This window comes from Netta rufina (assembly GCF_964035555.1).
Source record: "Netta rufina genome assembly, chromosome: 1".
Lineage (NCBI taxonomy): Eukaryota > Metazoa > Chordata > Aves > Anseriformes > Anatidae > Netta > Netta rufina.
The window spans coordinates 109,467,376-109,489,385 of record NC_140123.1 but is presented as its reverse complement, the minus strand read 5'-3'; positions in this window follow the sequence as shown (position 1 = coordinate 109,489,385).

Here is a 22,010-nt window from a genome sequence, read left to right as displayed (position 1 = left end):
GGCCCCGGTAATACACTTTACCCTTCTGATATAAATTGGGATTCTTTTTGATATCAGAAATTATGTTCTGGGATGCAAAAAAATCCTCTGTTACACACACACAGTTGTGCTCTGTGCCTTTTTGACAAAAACATAAATAAAAATAAAAAGGCATTAAGAAGGGAAAATATTGCCACTTTTGTATTATTAATTATTTATTTTTTAACAACAGTGGATCTGACAGTGGGTGGAAAGTGGTCACATATGAACTGTCAGAATATTGAAACTCATCAGGCTGGATGGATGTTGTGCCACATGTTCTGAAAGAAGGGACTAGCATGAGGGAGGGATGTGGAGAGAACAAGGTGCTGTTTCTTGGATTAGAGCTTTTGTGAGCTTCCAGAAGAGGGGAAATTCAGATGTTTAGCTGGCAGCAGTTGGTGGTGAGGGAAGAGCCCTGGCTCAGTTCCCTGTTGGGCGCAGGGATCACTTTCCCTCCATCTGTTAGGAGCTTCTGATTAGTTGAGGTAGGTTAATATTTTTTTCCCTGTGCTCCCACTTCCCAATGGTTATGAAATCACTTATTTGTGTTGCTGGGAGCAAAGAGAAGAGAAATGAAACCACAAAGCCTTTGCTGGGATTTTTGAGCTCTTGGCAGGCTGCAGAGGCTAGGAGGAGATTATTAGAGAGACTGAAGATTGATGGAAATGATAAGATGGGAGAAAGGGTACTGAAGGAAGCAAGGAATGATGCATTTACTTAATGGGATATCTTAAGTTTCTCTGTCAGGCTGTCTTGTTTGCAATCTGTTTAATATTTGCTCTTACCTTATAGAAAATAATGGTGGCTTATTGTACATTTTCTAAAATTGTTTTCAGAAGGGACATATTCGTATCCGTAAGTGTGCGAGTTGGTACAGGAAAAGAGAGAGGCTACAACACATTTTCTGTGTGCCAATAAGACTTGTCTCAAGGCTGCGCTGAAGTAAAATCAACTGCATCATGTTTTAGTGATGTTTTCCACCTATAGGCACTTCTTAGCTGTCTGCCATAGTGATTAAACTGAGATTGTAAAGGATTGGAAATACAGGCCAGTACAAGGTCTTCAGGCAGCAACTCACTGACATTGCTCTCATCAAGCTCTGGCAGGTTTTAGAGCACCAAAATAGACACACGATTACAAAAGTAAAAAAATAAAAATAAAAATAAATAAAAATAGAGAGAGACTAGGAAAAGCCATTCAGCAAAACCCAAATATATACAAGCATACAGACCAAATCTCGAATTAAAAAAAAATAATTCTGAAGCTGAGGAGGAAACTTTATTTCTTTCTCATCTAACGTCTTCTCTCTGTTCACCCTTCACCTTCTGTGACTAATCTCCTTGGATTTTTTACCTCTCCTGCTGTGATATCGATCCGTCTCCTGTGAAGGCATTAAGCCACATAACACACAAATACAACAGACTGCTCTATTTGTGTAGCAGCCCCCTGTTAATTCTTCAATAACTGGGCTGGCACGAAATGGTAAAAAAGACAGCCTGGAGCATCCCACAGGCCAGGGCAGCATTGTTTCACAGGGTGTTGCCTCTCCACTGACCTCAGCTTTGCCAACCCCTCAGTTTGCATTTCTGGGTCTGTCTTCTTTATCCAGAGGATATCTCCACAGGAGAGGAAATGACAGCAGCAGCTTTTCTGCAAGAGGGAAAATGAATATTGTGAAGTGGATTCTATCTCAACCACTACACTGGCAGCTTTCATTCTGGGGGATGTGCAGGTTGACCAGCAGATTAGACTGTGATTATACAAGGCCCAGATAAACTGGTTATTTTTGTTAAATTTAAGTCTATAAATGTATTACTGGAAGTCAAAGGTTTACTTAACAAGAAATAAAGAAGTGCATTTTTTTTTTTCTGTTGCAGCGAGTGGAATGAGGCAATCCTACAAAGCTGAACACTGTTTTCACAGTTAAAGACCCCTCTCCCCACAAGACTGGAAAAGCAAGATGGCCAGGAAAGTTCCCATGAAGCATTTTCAAACATGCTCTTTTATAACCCAAACCAGCTAATTTACATCTCAATTTACATATATCCCACAGTACTTTATTCCATTGATTAGACATCAGTACATTTACATTTACATCACTTCCACATTAACAGCAGCAGTAGGTCATGGTGACCTTACAAATATCTTGTCAAAGCCTTTTGTGTCAAAACAGCCCAACCTCAGAAATGCTCTATCAAAACATCCTCATCACCCAATGTCAAAACAGCTTCATCACAGAGTCTAAGCGCATTCAGATCCAACAAATTAACATATCAAGGCTTTATTGCCTTAATATCCAAGTTAAAAACAAAAACCTAATGCCTTCCCCATGAAAAGAAAATTGTTCCTACTCCCATTTCCCACTGCCAATTAACAAAGTTCCTATCCACTGAGATGTCTCAGAAGTGATTTTTTTTTTTTTTCCTGACTGTGCTGAAACAGTGACCGACATTTTTATTTAGTCAAACTTGAAAAAGTGGCCGGAAGATGCTTCCGGGGACTAAGCTTCAGTGATAGTGAAGTCAGTAAAATTGCTGGCTAGATACAAGACTATTCAACATAGTGAAGAGCACTACTGAAAAAAAAAAAAAAAAAAAAAAAAACCACAGTTCTGGATCATTGCCCATTGCATTTTAGTTATCTCATTATTCAGTTTTCAGGCCAAACCTGTCTTAGTGCTTGGCTTCACTGTGACTAACTGACTGAGGAAAGGGGAAATATACATCACACATTTATTTATTTATTTATTTATGAATTTAAAGGAAGTGAGACAAATCCCCAAAGATTAAATTTGTTTATAAATCATGGTCTTACTGGTTCCCTTGCCCTCATGCCCATCTGCTTACAAGGTAGAGAAAGCACCCAACTCACATATAGTGACACAATTTCACATCAATACAATTGAATCCATATGATTCAGATAATTGAAACTGTAATGCCCCTCTTTGTGAGTGGGGTGTTTATAAGGCAGATTTTCAGGGAGGGACCAATTCCATCACAGGACAGAGAGCTTAAATATAAACACACAAAACATCCAAATATAAATGTAGGTAGGACAGCAATATTTAGTGTTTCCTTGAGTAAAGGCACATATAAACCACCATTTGAATATGCAATAATACAGTAAGCTAGTCTGGAATGTCAGCATTGCAAATATTCATGTTCCGGCAACACTCACAATTTCATGCAATAACTTTCTTAATAGGTAAAACTTTCAAATATAGAATACATAAATATAAATCACCCTGTTCCATTCTGTACAATCTTTTTTTTTTTTTTTTTTTTCAGGATATTAGCTAACAGCCAAAGCAATTAAATTTATAAGCAATAAGAAGACCACAGGCAATCTGCTTATAGTATAGCTTTACCTTGTAGTAAAGACATTGTGTCACACCCATTTTTACTAGGACAAGATCTCTTGCATTTTGCTCTGTTTCCTATGAGTCATTACTATGGAAGCACAGGCTGATACTATGAATTCAGGCTGATTATATCAAGGTGGAAGACATCAGAAGCAGCAGTTGCGAATTGGTAGAAACTGACCTGACTGGTGTATTACTGTTATCCCCAGGAAAAAAAAGTGGGGATATGACCACATACCTTGTATAAATGATTTCTATTTAATGTTTCAGAATTGATTCACTCTGAAAGTCAATCCATTAAAATTAATTGTGTTTTTTGTTTGTTTGTTTGTTTTGCTTTGTTTTGTTTGTTTTTCTCTCAAAAGATGCACAACAGTTCCCATGTAAACTCTGTCCTTAAAATGTGTCAGTATAGGAGATATTCCCTATTTTTAGTGAGAAGACAGTTGCAGAATTTATGAACTTCCTGAGTACAACTGTTGTGAAGACATAGAAAAACAATTCATTTTCATATAATTGTGGCCTTTGGTTTACACTTAAATATACTTTAATGGCTTGTTACATTTATTCCTACTCTTCTTTCATTTTCTAAAACCGTAAATGCTGATTTCCAACATGTAGTCTGAGAACTAATCTCAGTATTTCAATGACCAGCTTCACAGTAGTAATGACTCTTAATGTTATTTCTTTTCATTTTCATCTTCTTGTCAAAGCTCTTCACTGAAAATAAGGTGTGCAAAACAAATTTAAGGTCAAGGGGGGAAGTACTTTAGATCTCTCTGGTAGAAACCTCTGCTACCTGAAAGCTGGAGAAGAAATAGGAGTTGTTTTCATAGGTTGATGCAACCTAGGGGAATTAGATGAAGTGACACACACGTAAAACAAAAATATATGGAGAAAGAAGAGCACTATGGTTCTCTGCAATTGCAGAAGATAATAGAAAAAAGAAGTGAAGTGGTAGGGTGAAGAGTCAGAAGAAAAACATATGTATGGAGGAATAAAAAGATCTCATGAAATGGAAAGTGGGGCCCATTTACTACTACATAACTTTGCTTCCACTTGATCTCTGTTACCCACAGTAACAAGGATGGCTGGGGACCTGAGCAGGCTTGACATAGAAGGCAAGAGGAGGGGCTGGTGCTGCTGTAGGGCTTCATCTCTAGTGGGGCTTACCATAAAGGCAGCAAAAATAGTCACTGTTGATGAAAAATGGTAGAAAGCTGATGATGCTGTGAGGATACGAGAGGAGTGCTGTGAGAAAGCACTCCCCACTCCCTTTTTGTCCCCAACTGGACAAAAAGTCAAATGTTAAAGAGATCCAAAGGAGCAGTAATATTAGAGATGGTAGAGGAGGAAACATTTAAATTATTCTTGATCACCTAAAATCTCTGATAATTTATAGTAGGAGTAGCACTACTCCTCTTCCCCTTCCACCCCTCTTCCCCCCTCGCCCCCAAACCCTTTCTGCCCCAGGGCTGGAGCCCTTACACCAAAGATTTTAGCATGGTAAGAGTCATCCTATAATAAGTCTGAATTGGCTGTAGCAACTCCAGCTTCACAGTGATGTGCCAGAGTGGAGAATCAGCCCTTGAGATAAGAAACCTTCATGGTAAGAGGGAGGCTGGGAAAATGAAGAGCAATTTCCAGCATTCTTGTAAAGTGTGGCACAAACAACTTCTACCAGAATGTATTCCACGTAGTTGAGTGACTCTATACACAAGGCACCTCTTTGTCACTCAGTCATATATCGATGTTGGTACAAGATACCTTAAGATTCACTTTCCAACTAGATGTCAGCTGCCTCAATTGAGCCTGATAATCACAGTGACCAAGTACTACATGAGCTTTCAAGATCCAGTTTAGATATCTTTGTAAATTACAACTGCTTGCTGATTTGATCATTAAGCTGATAACATAATTGAGAAACTTAGCACCATCACTATGACTAGTTCCACTGGTGTGCCAAGTATGGCAAGCAGCAGCCACGAGCTTCTCAGTGATATAATACTGTAGCAAAGTATTCTCTGCCACAGTAAATAATTCCAGTACAATACAAAGGTGGACAGTATTTTGGATGACTATTGAAGTAAATTTATTGAAGTAATCCTCCTGTTTAAAGTTGGTGGGGAGTGTCACACTTTACACAGTGTTGTTATGAAAAGAGCTGTTTGCTATCACCACTCTTGAAACTGTCTGAAGCAGCAGAAATATGACATCATTTCTATGTGACAGTCCCAAGCAAAGGGAACTGGACTTGTGCATGCCAGCCACACTGCCACTTCTTTACAAGAAGGCTGTCCCAAAATACTGGCAATGGCAGCAAGGTGCAGGAGTAAACTGTATGGACTGAAATAGCAAGGACAAAAGAAAACAAACAAACAAACAAAAAAAAAACAACAACAACAACGAAAAAAAAAAATAAATACAGAACTCTCTTCAGTAACATTTAGCCATCTAAATCTGATCTTAGCTTTTGCAGGCAATATCTCTTTTAGTTCAACATTTTATCTCAACCTGCTTAAGTCTTCAGAGGCTGCACTGACAAGCAAAAAGTCTAATTACTGTGTTTAGTTTGCTCTTTTTAGCATGCTCTGCAGGTCTTGTCATCATTTTACTGTGAAAAGATGGTGATTTTTTTTTTCCTTTTAGCAAGTTTTTCCTACTATTCTTGTTAAAGTAATACTGCATCAGAGACTCCTTTGATTGTTTGGCTATGTTAAAATTGTCACTAATGCTGTTCTGCTTTGAAACTTCTTCCTGTAGGTTTACTTTTATACATCTGTTGGGAAACTTTATTTACTTTTCTGTTTGTTTACTATCACACAAGAAAAGCATACATAAATCAAATGCTTTGTCCCTCAGGCTTCACTTGTCTCGTCTTTCTTTATGCTGTATCAAAAATTTCAGTAAAACATGTTAAGTAATAATCCTATGAAGACATGAAAGTGGAAAGCAACACACTAGCAAATCTCCGGGGGCTGGATATACAAATAATATTTTTGAAAAAGGGAGGAATTCTCATTGTAGTTAATTTTCTTCCTTCTTTATTTCTTTTTCCAACTTGAAGTCTAAATAGTTTTTATTTACAGAAATCATATATGTCTGAAACAAAATCTTTTGCATGACAGTGAAGATGGATAACATTTGCTAGGAATATAAAAGCATCAGATGTATCTCACATGCCCTTGTTTTTAATCTGATTTCAGTAGTCATCTCTTCTTGTCATTACAAAAGAGATATCTTGACAAGCACTGACACTAGCACTAGCAGCATACAAAGATCATCATGAGATAAATACCCTGCTACAAAAAAAGGAAAAAGATACCTAATTATATACTACTGCAGGTTGCACATCAGTGGGGTACTGAATTGCAGTATGCAAAATATTTGGATATTCATGGAGAAAAGTATGATAAAGAATATTGTGGAGTGATGGAAGAAAAAAAAAATAAACTTTTAATGATATGAAGCAAGAAAGATGGGAAATAAGAAGCACTGATTTTTTTTTTATTTTTTTTTTCTGTGAAATCAAAAAAACAAAGGCCTATTCACATTATCAGGCATTAACCAGTCTAGTGCAATAGCAAAAAAGATGAGGTGAAAATTTTTTTACAACAGCAAAATGTCTTCTAATTTAATGGATCCTTTCAATCCATTCAACTTATACCTGACTCACTTTTATCCAGCCTCTCTACTTACATTTATTATTTTTTTTTCATGCACGTACACACTTTTTCCCCATCCCAAGTGTTTTTGCCTGTAATGCAACGTGGCTTTTCTGTTCTCATTGATTCCTCTGCCTTCTTCATGTTTCCTGCCTGTACAGTCTCAAGCCAATTCAGTTTCATCTTTCACGTAGATCTGTGACAATGACAGCATATGACCCCAAAATTACAAAGCAGATATGACAATAGTGACATTGCTGTTGTCACTTGCGATAACAGTAATAAACTTTGCAGAATCACTGCAGATATAATAGGCTGTTTTCTGTGATATTAAATGCATACACAGACTTGATTACCTCATTCCTCTTTGTCTTCATGGTATGAAATTAAGAACTGATGCAAATGAATTAAAGTCTACACAGAAAGTTAAGGGAATAATACTTTCTTTTCAGCTCAGCCATGCCTTCGATCAAGACATTTATATTTGCCTTGTAAAAGCTTATTACAAGCCTCCACATCTACTGTTTCACTTCTAAGTCCATACATTTTGAGAAAAGGACTAGCATACCATACCAAAAAGTTGTCCTACCTGGTAATACATTACAATGTACGTTTAAACAAATCAAACTCCATGAGAAGCTTTTAATGGTGACCAAAGCACTAAGTAGTCAGCATCTATGACCAAAAAGTTTTTGCAAATTTCCACTCAACTATTTGCAGAGTTTTCATTGCTTCATGAATACTCCTTTTTATTTTTATCCTTATAGGAGGCAGGTGAATTTTTTTGCTTGTTTGTTTCTTGTTAAGCCAGTATGGAAATTTGCAGACAAGAGAAAGCCCAAGTCCTCTCTTCTCCCTTTGGCACTGTTGTTTCTGTATTTGATTTTTTTGGTGTTTGTTCTTGGAGCACTTGGTTGGTCATACAGTTGTCACCAACAATACAGTGTGAGCAAGAAGTGTCAAATTCTCAGAAAGACTTAGGTGCATGTGTAGACATTTTTAATGGCTGAAAACTGTTTTGAACGCAGTCAGCTTCAAAGATGCACTTACTATTCAGTAGCTGCTTTCATATGAACACAGTTTTAAGCAAAGGAGTTCATTCCTTATTTTGATGTAGGATCAGTCTTGCTTTTTTGCCCAAGCCTTATCCTTTGTCACATAGTAAAGCTGACAGTATGACAAAGAAGACTTTAGTTCTAACAAACTTTGTCTGTCCCCCATTCTGACTTCCCAGAAAATATCCAGCAAATGTCACTGACACTTATTTAAAAGTGGAAGAGATCAAACATATATAGGATATTTTAAAATAATAAGCCATTATAGAAAAAAAAAAAAAGAAAAAAAAAAAAGAAAAAAAAAAGTAATATTTACAGCATTACGAAAGAACAGAGGTTCAGTTGGGGTGACCCAGTACTGCTTGAAAACACTGTTACCCTGTGAGCTAGGAGACCTGGCCTCAAGGGAAGGGGCAAGGAAGCATGCTTCTGTGAACCCTTTCACTCTCAGCCTCTCAGAAATAGAAAATTAAATATTAGAGACTGACAGATAACAATAGTGAGAATGCTCCCCAGCTCTCACCCTCTTCTTCCTTACCCCACTCTCCCAGCTCAGATCCAGAAGATGAAGAACTTGCCCAATGCGTGCTCTTTGCACACCAGCTGCTGTGGCTGCAGCATTTGGCTTTGGCTGTAGCACTCCCACTAGTTCAGACAGAATGCAGCACCCAGCAGAGCTACGACTCTCTGAAAAGGTCCTTCCTTTAGAAAGGAGACACGAAATCCAGGAGGCAGGTAGTGCTATCAACCGTAAGAGTAGCATGGCATGTCTCCTTGCTGAGGCTGCGTGCTCAACCTGTCTTCTCAGGAGACCAGCAATAAGAGGATGTTTTTTAAAAGTTTGATGGTGTTTTAAACTGTTTATGTTCACCACAGTTATAAAATGGAAAAAGAACTTGCATCACATAATTTGTGTCTAGATAACTGTAAATTCAATGAAATGCAGTGCATATATCAAAAGCTTTGATGGCAGGCCTCTCTCACATTCACCAATGAAACTGGAGAAGAAAAAAGGCTCGAAATATCAATGATAAACTGCAAGGAGAATTTTCTTTCTCAGCACACAGTACAGTGATGATTATGTACATGAAAGGCATTAATCCTTAATTCACCCCATCAATGGAAACCAGTGGTTAGCGTTGTGAACATTTCCTTTACTCTGTTCTAGGTTGTTTCTATCTGTGCAGGCAGAGAGTACAAAGGTAGGTGGTTTTAACGGAAAGAAAACATATCGTCTGTAATGTTACCCGCAATCTTAAGAGTTGGCTTCACACAGGAAGGTTGATGTAAGGTGCTAATGGATCTGCGCTACTGCCCTTAAAGGGGAGTGGAGGACATTGCAGCTGCTGACATCTTTGTGTCTAGCTGGTGGGTTGATTTCTCAGGCCCCATTTTTCTACACTCTTTGTTATTTGAAAGTAGAATAAAAACATTGGCTTCTCTGACATTAACAGAGAAGCAGTGGCACCAAGACTTCGTAAACATGTTTGGTTTTGTTTGTTTGTTTTTTGTCTGTTTATTGTCTTTTGTTTCGTTTTTCAGTTGACTGAAGTGCTCTTATGGCTTCAAAATGGCACCTTCAGGTTGATGACTGCACTCCATGAAATAATATAGAGAGTATAGATTTTCATGTCAAGCCAGGCACTGCTGTTCTACATCACATCAACAATCAGCAAAATAAGTCCTGGTACAGCAAGTTATCCTGCACAGAATAAAAATGCATTCAACATGGCAGGATCTTATAGGAGAAGGAATGTTTTTTATTGAGCAAACTGCTATAGGTGGAAAAGTGATCATGTTTTGAAGCACACAAGCCATTCTGCTGTGATGAAAGCAGGTGTTTCTCATATTCATAGGCCAACATCACAGCTACATACAACATAATAGAATGTAGGAATGCACTCAGGAAGGATATGTTCCCATTAAATAGTAGGAAAAAAAAAATCATTGAAGTTCTGTTGGAGGAAAAAAAAAGTGCAAAATAAGCTTAAGATTGTCTTAAGATTATCTTTGCAATCAGAGAAGTCTCAAACTTAAGTCTGTGAAATGAAAATCGGTGACCAGCTTAAAAAGAGGCAATATGTAAGTGAGATTAACCATTAAATTATTGGTTGCTGAGAGGAGCAGTCTACAGATCAAATATTTTAATTTACTGGAATTTTATTTTACAAACAGGCAGAGAGACAGAGACAGAGGTGAGTTGCTACTGGCCCTAGTTAGCTCCAATTCCCCAAGAAAATTGCCCAGAGTCCTAAGTACTGAAAGCCACTTGGCAGTAGCAATCAATATGATGCAGTGGTTCTTTGATTGCTAGACAAAAGTTCAACGATTAAACTTTAATGCAGAATCTCAGAGCAAATGTTCTAGAAATTTTGATCATGTTAAAAAGGATTAACTAGAAAAACTGTATTAAATTTAAACAGCTCAAGGATTTAGAAGTAGGTTGGAATGTATCTAAGTCAATTTTATTAAAACTACACTCACAGGCAACTCATTTACTAGTAAGGGTTTTTGTGGGGGGACAATGTTTTAAGAGCCACAATTTAATTACTAAGCCACAATACAAGCTAAGTGTTTTTTGCTATTCTCTACTGTTACTCATAATGCATGTAGAACATGAATTCATTTGGCAACAATATCAATTCCTGAAAAGGCTCAGATTCCCAGTTGCTTTCAAATTTGTTTAGTGGAGAATTTATTGCATTACCTATGCTATGCATTAATACTGTATTTGTACATCTGTGTCTACCATCTTTTGTTCCTTGTACTTCAGTGGGGTCTCAATTATTTTAATGTACATCCCTAACTTTTAATAAATCAAGAAGAATTATATACTACCACTAAATCCAGAACAAAGTAATTTAACTTGGCAGTTTCATCACCCATACTGCACATTTCAGCTCTACTTACTTCACATTTGTTTCCCCTGAAACTCCCTCATAAGGAGTATGACAATTTCAAGGAAGCAATAAAGTCATCTGAATAATCTTACCAATAGTAAAAATTAGAATTTCAGTCTGTGATGGTATATATTTCATAAATCATTATAATGCTCAATAGTCTCATTTGATTATATTATAAAGTAATTACACTTAATTTTTTTCCTCTTTCTTACCTTCCTAACATGCTGTTGATATCCATTCATGACAAGAATATATAATGCCAGAAATGATGGCTGTTGTAACTGATATGATCCCCATACAAAATCAAATACATCTTCCTGCAGACTCAGGCTGAAGACTCCATTTGGACCTGAGCAAATGTTTCTACCGGACTTTGATAGTAACTACTTACAATATACATATCCAAATGCAGAGTTTAGACCCAGTGTCAGTAACTGTGCTCTTTTTACTATCAAGATCCTAGAAACATATCTTTCCTTTATCGTCAGCTAATCTTAAAGCACTGGATCCCTTTAGGATTTTTTTCCTGTGGCTTTTGTCACTTAATGTGAAATTTTCCAATTTGCTTGTGTCTGCCTTGGACTAATTTTTGGGTTGCATTGCAGTCTTTGGAATGAGAGGGTGGGAATTTCCAGAAAAAATAGTTTAACTGTTTCTAGAGTCACTGTAAGGGTTTCCTTCTGTTGGACTGAGAAACTCCAACTTTCATTTGTTCTGCAGAAGAAGTTTAGAAAAGTGGCAGTGGCAGCATAGTATAGAGTGGGCCAAGAGAGACAGTCACCATTGTGTCATTAATATTTCCATGTTGTTCCCATGAAAAAAAAAAAAAAAAGACTCATAGACAGCCAAGTTTTAATATCCAAAAATCTTGGTTTGTATATGCTCAGTAGAGAGGGAGTAGAAGGGAAATAGAAGGGAATAGAAGGAAACGGAAGGAACAGAGGTGGGCAAGGAAAAGCAGAGATTGGAAGCTCCTGCAAAAATAATAAGAGTGAAAAAAACAAGAGAAATCATGAAAATATTTACTGAGTGAAATGCTCAGATGGAGGCATAAATGAGATTGTGTTTTATGACCAAAACCTCTTTGTCCTTGGCTCACAAAATGATGAAGTTCTCTGCACAAGTATTGACCCTAAAAAAAAACACATTGCACAACACCTTATAAAAAAGCAAGCTGACTTGCCTAAGCATGAGGGCTATCACCTCTGTTGTGCTTGAGTACCTAATGACTATCCTCAGCACGCCTGGGGAATCCCCATGCCTACCAATATCTCTCTGAAGCATGAGCCCATCTTTACATCAGATACAGAAGGGCTGGGAGCTCCTAAAAGGGTTCATGAGGCCAACCCAAATGCTTCTCTTTCTGGTCTGTGGACTTCCATCCAGTGAGGTCTCATCAGGAACTAACACATCTTACCTTTGATGAACATTTTCAAAAAGGTGTGACTCACCTGTGCCTTGGAAAGAGATACTGGAAGGTTTTCCCAGATTCTACAAGCAATGCAAGCACTATGGAAAGTGCTTGAAACACCTATGGAAACAAAAATCATGATGCAGGGACCAACCTTGTCAGTTTGACAACAGTGGAGAACTCGCTGCCTGGGAGAATGGAACAGCTCCTGTCAATAGCTGACCACCTTCTCTCTAAGCTGTTAGTGGCACCATAAATCAAGCCTCTGAAAAAGGCAGACAACAATGCCCTGTGTTTATTACTTCATTTCCCACAGTACACCAGTAGTCATCCTAGAATGTTCTCATGTGCACAGACTTGTGTCCGTGCACTTCTCCCTAAGAGACTTGTTGAAGATAGAGATGCAGCCACATGAGATCAAATGGCAAAGATGATTACTGTTAGGGACAAAGTTCTGCCATAACACCCATCCTTGAAGTCAAAATTGGTAGTCTATTGGAAAGATGCACAGTGTACATTCATTATTGTATGGGCTTGAATTGTACAATCACATCTCAATATATTCCATCAGTTTTCAATATGATTTTTTTTTGTTTTGTTTTGTTTTGATTATATAAATTATTAAGATTATACTAAAACTGGTTCCCCCATAAATCAAATAAAATGTTTTCTCTATTCTCTTTTGAACTAGAGAACATTGCTAATTTATGCCACTTCTTTTCCCTAGTATGCTAATTTCCCCAAAAGCTAATTCCTTGTAAAATCCATAAAAATATAGTACTTTAAGGTTGTTGGAGAGGAGCTCTTCATTCGTATTATTACAGTTATACACTTTACAATCTTTACAACATTATAGCTGTCAAACAAACTCACATAGAACAAAATGGATCTGAAAGCTCCTAAATCATAGAATCATAGAATCATAAAGTTTGGAAAAGACCTTCAAGATCATCTGGTCCAACCATCACCCTACTACCAATGTCAGCCACTAAACCATGTCCCTAAACACCAGGTCCAACCTTTCTTTGAACAGCCCCAGGGACAGTGATGCCACCACTTCCCTGGGCAACCTGTTCTAATGCCTGACTACTCTTTCTAAGAAGAAATGTCTCCTAATTTCTAACCTAAACCTCTCCAGCAGTAGTTTAAAACATGTTTTAAGGGAATTATCAGTGATTTTGCTTGTAGAAAATAGCATTGAAAGCATGCAAGGAAAAATAAAGTAAAATGGCATCATTTCATGTGATTTATATGCACAATATACATATTTGCAATTCTTTAAATTAATACACAGGAGGTCTGAATCCCCATGCACTGGAATGATCTACAACAATCTATGGCTGTTTTTAACATCATAGCACTAAATTTCTATTTGGCTTTCAATCCCAAAGTTGACTCAGTGTCATAACTTTGATAACTCTTATCCATAGCTTTGCTGTCCTTTTTGATAGAATGTTAGTGTTTTATCACTACTTCCCTGTAGCAAACAATCACATGTTGAAAAAGATACATAAATGTCATTATCAGGGGCCACTAACATAGAATCTCTTTCAATTTTGTATACAAAGCCGTTTTGATACCCTGTTCTGACTGATGTAGTAATGTTTTACTGTACAATTTCATTCACTGATGTTGCCAAAGGACGATATTCTGCCACTATACTAATACATTTCTTTGGAAATAACCTTCTACTTTCAATGGGACTTGATGCTGTGTAAGATGCCATTCAGCATGAATAAAGGCATCAAAATACGGCTGAGTTATTATCCACATAACTTAAACCTCAGTAAAGCAATGAGATACACAGATTAATGGCTAACACCTGGGATGACATTCCTATCTTAACCCATGCTGTCTGACCGAAGGTTAGTATTAACAAGTGCATGGCTTGTCATCAGACTGAAATACAGTCACAATAGTATGAAATTTCAGAATAAATATCTGCCTTCACTCTCTTTTATTCCCCTTGTGGTTTCAAGTCAGTTCCTTAAAATATTGTTTAATATGATTTTAGAGATTTAATAACAATATATTGACCAAGAGAGGACAAATGTCAGTTCTTTCTTCAGTTTGTTCTCAGTGGTATAGGTTTGTTTGAAAATGTTTTTTCTATTCAGTCTTACATTAAAAAACATCTTCTCAATTAACTCTGAAGCCATCAAACATCTTTCTTTGGTTAATGGGAGGTCCTTCTTTAATAATTGCTAATACAAGTTCTTTGAAGCATTTTGAAATACCTTGAATATAAAAGGCATTACATCAAGCTGGATTCTATTTTTATGCTGTTATGCATCATCTTTCACACCAACTAATAGCAACAAACTAACTTACATATGGAGAACATGAAAAACGTTTGAATAGTAAGGTATACTTATGTTATTACATAACTTTGAAACCTATACAGACATGAAATAAGAAAGAATGTTACTGATTGCATAAGTATGCCTGCACTACGCCATTCAACTCATAATATATTTCTGAATATTTTAATAGAAAAGAGAATGAAATTTGTCGTGATTCCTTTGGTACTTCAAAGTCTTTCACCATTGTCTTAACACAAAATTTTCCATGCTTGCACTGTTATTTAATATAAGACAAGCAAGTGTAGTAGATAGAAGGGTCATGTTCAGTAGCCTGGGTTTCCCATTGCATAGTCATATAGAATGTGTACAAAGAAAAGACAACCCAGTGCCAAATTTTGTACCCATGAATTAAGATTAAGTCCAAAATTGTCTCCTAGGAGAGCACCAGCAATGACTTCCACTTAAGAATAAGATTATAATAGCCCAAGAAGCCCAAAAGAAGCACATTTGAAATGATGTCTTTGACTCAGGGCTATAATCTATACAGGAGGAGGACATATATCTGGTAATGTACTCCTGCATTTACAGAATCACAGAATTTCTAGGTTGGAAGAGACCTCAAGATCATCGAGTCCAACCTCTGACCTAACGCTAGCATTCCCCACTAAACCATATCCCTAAGCTCTACATCTAAACGTCTTTTGAAGACTTCCAGGGATGGTGACTCCACCACTTCCCTGGGCAGCCTGTTCCAATGCCTCACAACCCTTTCAGTGAAGAAGTTCTTCCTAACATCTAACCTAAAACTCCCCTGGCTCAACTTAAGCCCATTCCCCCTCGTCCTGTCACCAGGCACATGGGAGAACAGACCAACCCCCACCTCGCTACAGCCTCCCTTGAGGTACCTATAGAGAGCGATAAGGTCGCCCCTGAGCCTCCTTTTCTCCAGGCTGAACAAGCCCAGCTCCCTCAGCTGCTCCTCGTAGGACTTGTTCTCCAGGCCCCTCACCAGCTTCATCGCCCTTCTCTGCACCCGCTCAAGCACCTCGATGTCCTTCTTGTAGCGAGGGGCCCAAAACTGAACACAGTACTCGAGGTGCGGCCTCACCAGAGCTGAGTACAGGGGGACGATCACCTCCCTAGCCCTGCTGGTCACACTGTTCCTGATACAAGCCAGGATGCCGTTGGCCTTCTTGGCCACCTGAGCACACCGCTGGCTCATATTCAGCCGACTATCCACCATCACTCCCAGGTCCTTCTCTGCCTGGCAGCTCTCCAACCATTCCTCTCCCAACCTGTAGCTCTGCTTGGGGTTATTGCGCCCCAGGTGCAGGACCCGGCACTTGGCCTTGTTGAACTTCATGCAGTTGACCTCAGCCCATCGGTGCAGCCTATCCAGATCCTCCTGCAGAGCTTTCCTACCCTCAAGCAGATCGACACATGCACCTAACTTGGTGTCATCTGCGAACTTACTGAGGGTGCACTCGATGCCCTCGTCCAGATCATCGATGAAGATATTAAAGAGGACCGGCCCCAGCACCGAGCCCTGGGGGACGCCACTAGTGACAGGCCTCCAACTGGACTTGGCTCCATTCACCACGACTCTTTGGGCCCGGCTCTCCAGCCAGTTTCTAACCCAACGAAGCGTGCGCCAGTCCAAGCCAAGAGCAGCCAGTTTCTTGAGGAGAATGCTGTGGGAGACGGTGTCAAAAGCCTTGCTGAAGTCAAGGTAGACCACATCCACAGCCTTTCCCTCGTCCACCCAGCGCGTCACTTTGTCATAGAAGGAGATCAGGTTCGTCAAGCAGGACCTGCCTTTCATAAACACATGCTGACTGGGCCTGATTGCCTGCTTGCCCTGCAAGTGCCGCGTGATGACTCTCAGGAGGATCTGCTCCATGAGCTTCCCTGGCACTGAGGTCAAACTGACAGGCCTGTAGTTTCCCGGGTCTGCCCTCCGGCCCTTCTTGTAGATGGGCGTCACATTTGCTAGCCGCCAGTCAACTGGGACCTCCCCCGATAGCCAGGACTGCTGATAAATGATGGACAGTGGCTTGGCCAGCTCCTCTGCCAGTTCTCTTAGTACCCTTGGGTGGATCCCATCTGGCCTCATCGACTTGCGTACATCCAAGTGCCGTAGCAGGTCACCAACCAGTTCTTCATGGATAGTGAGGGCCACATCCTGCTCCCCATCCCCTTCCACCAGCTCAGGGTACTGAGTATCCAGAGAACAACCGGTATTGCCGCTAAAGACTGAGGCAAAGAAGGCATTGAGCACCTCCACCTTTTCCTCATCTCTTGTAACTGTTTCCCCCCGCATCCAGTAAAGGATGGAGATTCTCCTTAGTCCTCCTTTTTGTGTTGATGTATTTATAGAAACGTTTTTTGTTATCTTTAACGGCAGTAGCCAGATTGAGCTCCAGATGAGCTTCGGCCTTCCTAATTTTGTCCCTGCACAGCCTCGCTACATCCTTAAAGTCCTCCCTAGTGGCCTGCCCACTTTTCCAAAGATTATAAACCCTCTTTTTTCTCCTAAGACCAAGCCACAATTCTCTGTTGAGCCAGGCCGGTCTTCTTCCCTGCCAGCTCGTCTTTGGGCACATGGGGACAGACAGCTCCTGCGCCATTAAGATTTCCCTCTTGAAGAACGCCCAGCCTTCCTGGACCCCTCTGCCCTTCAGAACCACCTCCCAAGGGACTCCACCAACCAGTGTCCTGAGCAGCTCAAAGTCAGCCCTCCAAAAGTCCAATACAGCGGTTTTACTGGTCCCCTTCCTGGCCTCGCCAAGAATAGTGAACTCCACCATTTTGTGGTCACTCTGCCCAAGACAGCTCCCGACAATCACATCCTCCACCAGTCCTTCTCTGTTTGTGAAGAGAAGGACTAGAGGGGCACCACCCCTGGTAGGTTCACTAACCAGCTGCGTCAGGAAGCTATCTTCCACGCTCTCCAGAAACCTCCTAGACTGCTTTCTCAGGGCTGTGTTGTGCTTCCAGGATATGTCAGGGAAGTTGAAGTCCCCCACGAGTACAAGAGCTGACGATTTTGCAACTTCTGTCAGCTGCCTGTAGAATTCCTCATCCGTCTCCTCATCCTGGTTCGGCGGTCTATAGCAGACCCTGACCAGGACACTAGCCTTGTTGTCCCTGCCGATCCTTACCCAAAGGGACTCGACCTTGTCATTCCCAGCCTCGAGTTCTACAACCTCCAAAGACTCTCTAATATAGAGAGCCACACCACCACCCCTTCTGTGCTGCCTGTCCCTTCTAAAGAGCTTATAGCCAGGCATTGCAGTACTCCAGTCATGAGACTGGTCCCACCACATCTCCGTGATGGCAAGCAAGTCGTAGCCTGCCTGCTTCACGATGGCTTCCAGCTCCTCCTGTTTGTTACCCATGCTGCATGCATTGGTGTAGATGCACTTCAGCTGGGCCATTGCCTTATCCTCCGGCCTTGCCATTGTTCCCCCTGGCACAGCCCCAACAATCCTAGCTTCAGCCCCATCCCCCTTCCTACCTAGTTTAAAGCCCTCTCAATGAGCCCTGCCAGCTCCTGGCCCAGGATCCTTTTTCCCCTAAAAGATAGGGACCCGTCTGCAGCCATCAGGCCAGGTGCTGAGTAAAGTGCCCCATGATCGAAAAACCCAAGATTTCTGCGTTGGCACCAGCCCCGGAGCCACGTGTTTAACAGGTGGGCTTTCCGTGTCCTCTCTGTACCCCTCCCTGCCACCATAGGGATGGATGAAAACACCACCTGCACTCCTGCTCCATCCACTAACCGACCCAGCCCCCTAAAGTCTCTTTTGATAGCCTTCAGGCTTCTCTCTTCAATGTTGTCACTGCCCACTTGGACTATCAAAAGAGGATAATAGTCAGAGGGGCGTACCAGGTTGGGAAGCTAGGTGCAAAGTGAGTGTTTCGGAGGATGACTGACATATCATCATTAACCTACAGTTTTGTAGCTGCCTAGAGAAGTTTACTTGAGATTAAATGTACAATTCTCGACCTTACTTAGCCAAAAGGAGTCTAAGTTCAAATCTTTGAGTTCACAGCTTTGACCTTCTTGTATGATGTCCTAAGCAGATATCTATCGAGTAGACAGAGGCAGAGAGAAAATTCCCTGGCACCATATTGCAAAAAGAAATGCAGGGGACCAACAGACAATAGAGGGAAATATGGAAAATTCTGATTATAATCAGTAATGAGGATGCTTATTTGGTAGCAAAGCAATATGTGTTTTAACTCACCGTTTTGATAAAGGCAAGTTTTTCATTTCATAGATGAGAGCCTACATTATTAACTTGTTCAAAAATTAGAGAATGACATCATCTCCTCTGGTTGCAGTTTTGATGGAAGTGCCCATCACTGCTGTGATTATGAAGGCAATACACTGAATTTGACCAGCAGAACAGACTTCTCAGAGCATAGAAAATGGTCTTAAAGCATGAAATTGTTGTCATTAGCTCAGGCGTGATGGCTGTGCTACTGGTTATATACATTAGAAGAACCTGAACAACTTAGTATGGGTGCCAAGAGTATCTTATAGACTGAAATGGACATTAGGAGGTTTATGGATCAAGATTGCAAGTGTTCTTCTTACATTGTACTTTAGGGTGTCCAGCAGGGTTGGTGTCACAAAGAAAAATATGTTTTAAACAAATTATGAACAACCTCAGGGAGAAAAAATAAAATGAGCTTAAATTTGAGGAAAACCACGTTGACACTTTTTGTCCTGCCATAACTTTATCTAAGGAGAATACCTCATGCAAATGCATTGAGTTGCTTCTTTCTTTATACTGGCTTTAACTGTGGAGTTTTGCAATCATGACCTGTAAGGTCAACCCTCTTCAAATATGTTGAAACACGTGCAGCGAACCAAATTATATTTTAACATATATGTTTATGTGTGCACTATACAATACATATACATGTATATGCATGTATGCACACTGACAATTAAAACAGAAATACTGTAAGGAAATAGGTATATCTATTAAACAGATGTGCTGGCAGTAAAATTGCAAACCTCACAGATAAATAACTGTCCTCCCTAATTACAAAATATAAACAACTCCATAAAAATAAATAAAGAAAAAAAAAAAGAAAAAAAAGAAAAAGCTTATTCCTGCTAACCTATCTTTGGAATGAGATGCAAATGTAATTTCTGACTGTTTTTGATGTTGATGACAAACAATGGAAATTGCTCTTCAAATGAACCTCATAGCAAAAACAAAACAAAACAAAACAAAACAAAACAGATTTCATCTGCATCTGGTGTGATCTATAATGACTAAGGTATATTGACAACTCAATACCTTTAATTTGGTGAGAAGTAACTCAAGGCAGTCCTCATTGACTTATCCTGTAATACGTTAGTCACAGAAGAGAATGTTTTGTGTATCTGTGATCAAGCCTGACCACTAATCCAATTAGATGGGATCGCTGATTTGTTAGTTTATATTTCAAGGATTTGAATTCTTTGTATTTTGTATTTTTTTTTTCTTTTTAATTGACTGACCAATTGAAATGATAGACTAATTCATATACTTAACGGGCAGAATCAGCTTCTGATGTGCAGAACATGATCACGAAGCTCTGAGGTCTTGTTTTAGAAGTCATTCTTTCACTGTTCCTTAAATGGCACCACATGAGGGAATGTGGAAGAAAATCATTATAAAGTTGCATATTAGCCAAGACACTTTCTGCCCCTCTCTTTGATTTAGCCATACACTGCCAAACAAATCAAAGATAACACTTGGGAGCTGCACGTTGCTGTGATGGATCTCTGGAGAGGAAGAGAGGAAAATGAAGGTTGAAAAAAAGAGGATGAGAAACACAAGGAACCAAAAAAAGTTTCAGCAAGTGTTGGCTCTGCTGTCAGTCAAATGAAAGAGAAGGGGCAATTTGATCAATTGCAAGCTCAAAGCCAAGGATAGAAGTTATCTCCCTGACAGAAACAAACATATATCAATTTCGATTCACTCAGTTGTTCTGGTTTTATTGTTATTAAATAGACAACAGCTTTCTCCCTGCTCTGGTGATATGCTGATGTACCATCTTGATATCACATACCTCATAAATGTAATGTATTTTGTCCAAATTATGTCCTAGAATTGTTAAGACTGAGAAATGAGAAGCAAATAAGGATGGTTTCCATTCATTTCAGGGCTATTAAAGGGTATAATCTCTTAATGCCTCAAAAGGCCTGACTATTGAACTTCAGCTATGCCTAATGCTAATTAGAGGCCTGCAATACTTGATATGACTTCAGAGAGAAAAGAAAAAAAAAAAAGTTTCCACAAACCAGCTTATTAAAATTGTGATGCTAGCTCACTACAGTTGCTTGCATGGGCATGTTGGGAGTGCTTGTGGAATGAGAGGAGGAAAGTTGATGTAAATGTAGTCAAAAGAAGGGGATGAATCAAAGAAAACTGTTTTTCAGTTTTCTTTGATTTTCTTTTTTTCTTTGATTTTCTTTTTTTTTTTTTTTTTTCAAACTCTTGTTTTTCAGGAGTGTTTTTCAAGAGTTTATGGCAGAGTTTCTGCAACTTCCATAGCTAGAAATGACACAAGTAGGTAAGATGTCTTGCTTCAGGAGTCACTGCTGATAATTACATGACATTTCCCCCTTGTGTAAATTTTCTGTCGTGACAGGACAAGCATTATTTCAAGCTGTACTCTTAGAAATACCTGACTTAATTGCATAAAACCGTTTTTACCTGTGATGGCACATGGCATTCCCTTATGCAATCTTCACCACAAAATGTTTTATGCTGGAGTGAAGGGGCTGAGGGAAATACATAGAATATGTAAATGTTTGAGTCATTACAATGGAGTGTAGACTGGAAAGCCATATTTTCTGCAAGGTGTCTAAACACCTTTTATAAGATATCTAAATAACATTTACAAGACCAAAAATATGTCATTAAGTGGTCCTCTAAAACCAATGCAAAACACAAAGTGATGCTAAAAGAAGTTATCTCAAACTTTACTTTGCCCTAGTAGAGTTGTGATACTACAGCATGCTCAGATTGATGAAGGAAGCATCTCAATTTCATTTCTAACAGGCTGCCTTGTGGAAATCTGTATTAAAGTGAGAGAACTCATTAAAAAGAGTAGCACAGAAAAGTGTTAAATTAATCTATGAACTTTTATTCATGACTATCTGGCCTTGGAAGATTATTTGACATTACATATGGATGTCAAATACTTGCAGACTGAACTTTATTACAAGTAGCTATCAACTCTAGCTTACAGCTATGACGGGTTTACACTTGAATACTTTCCTAA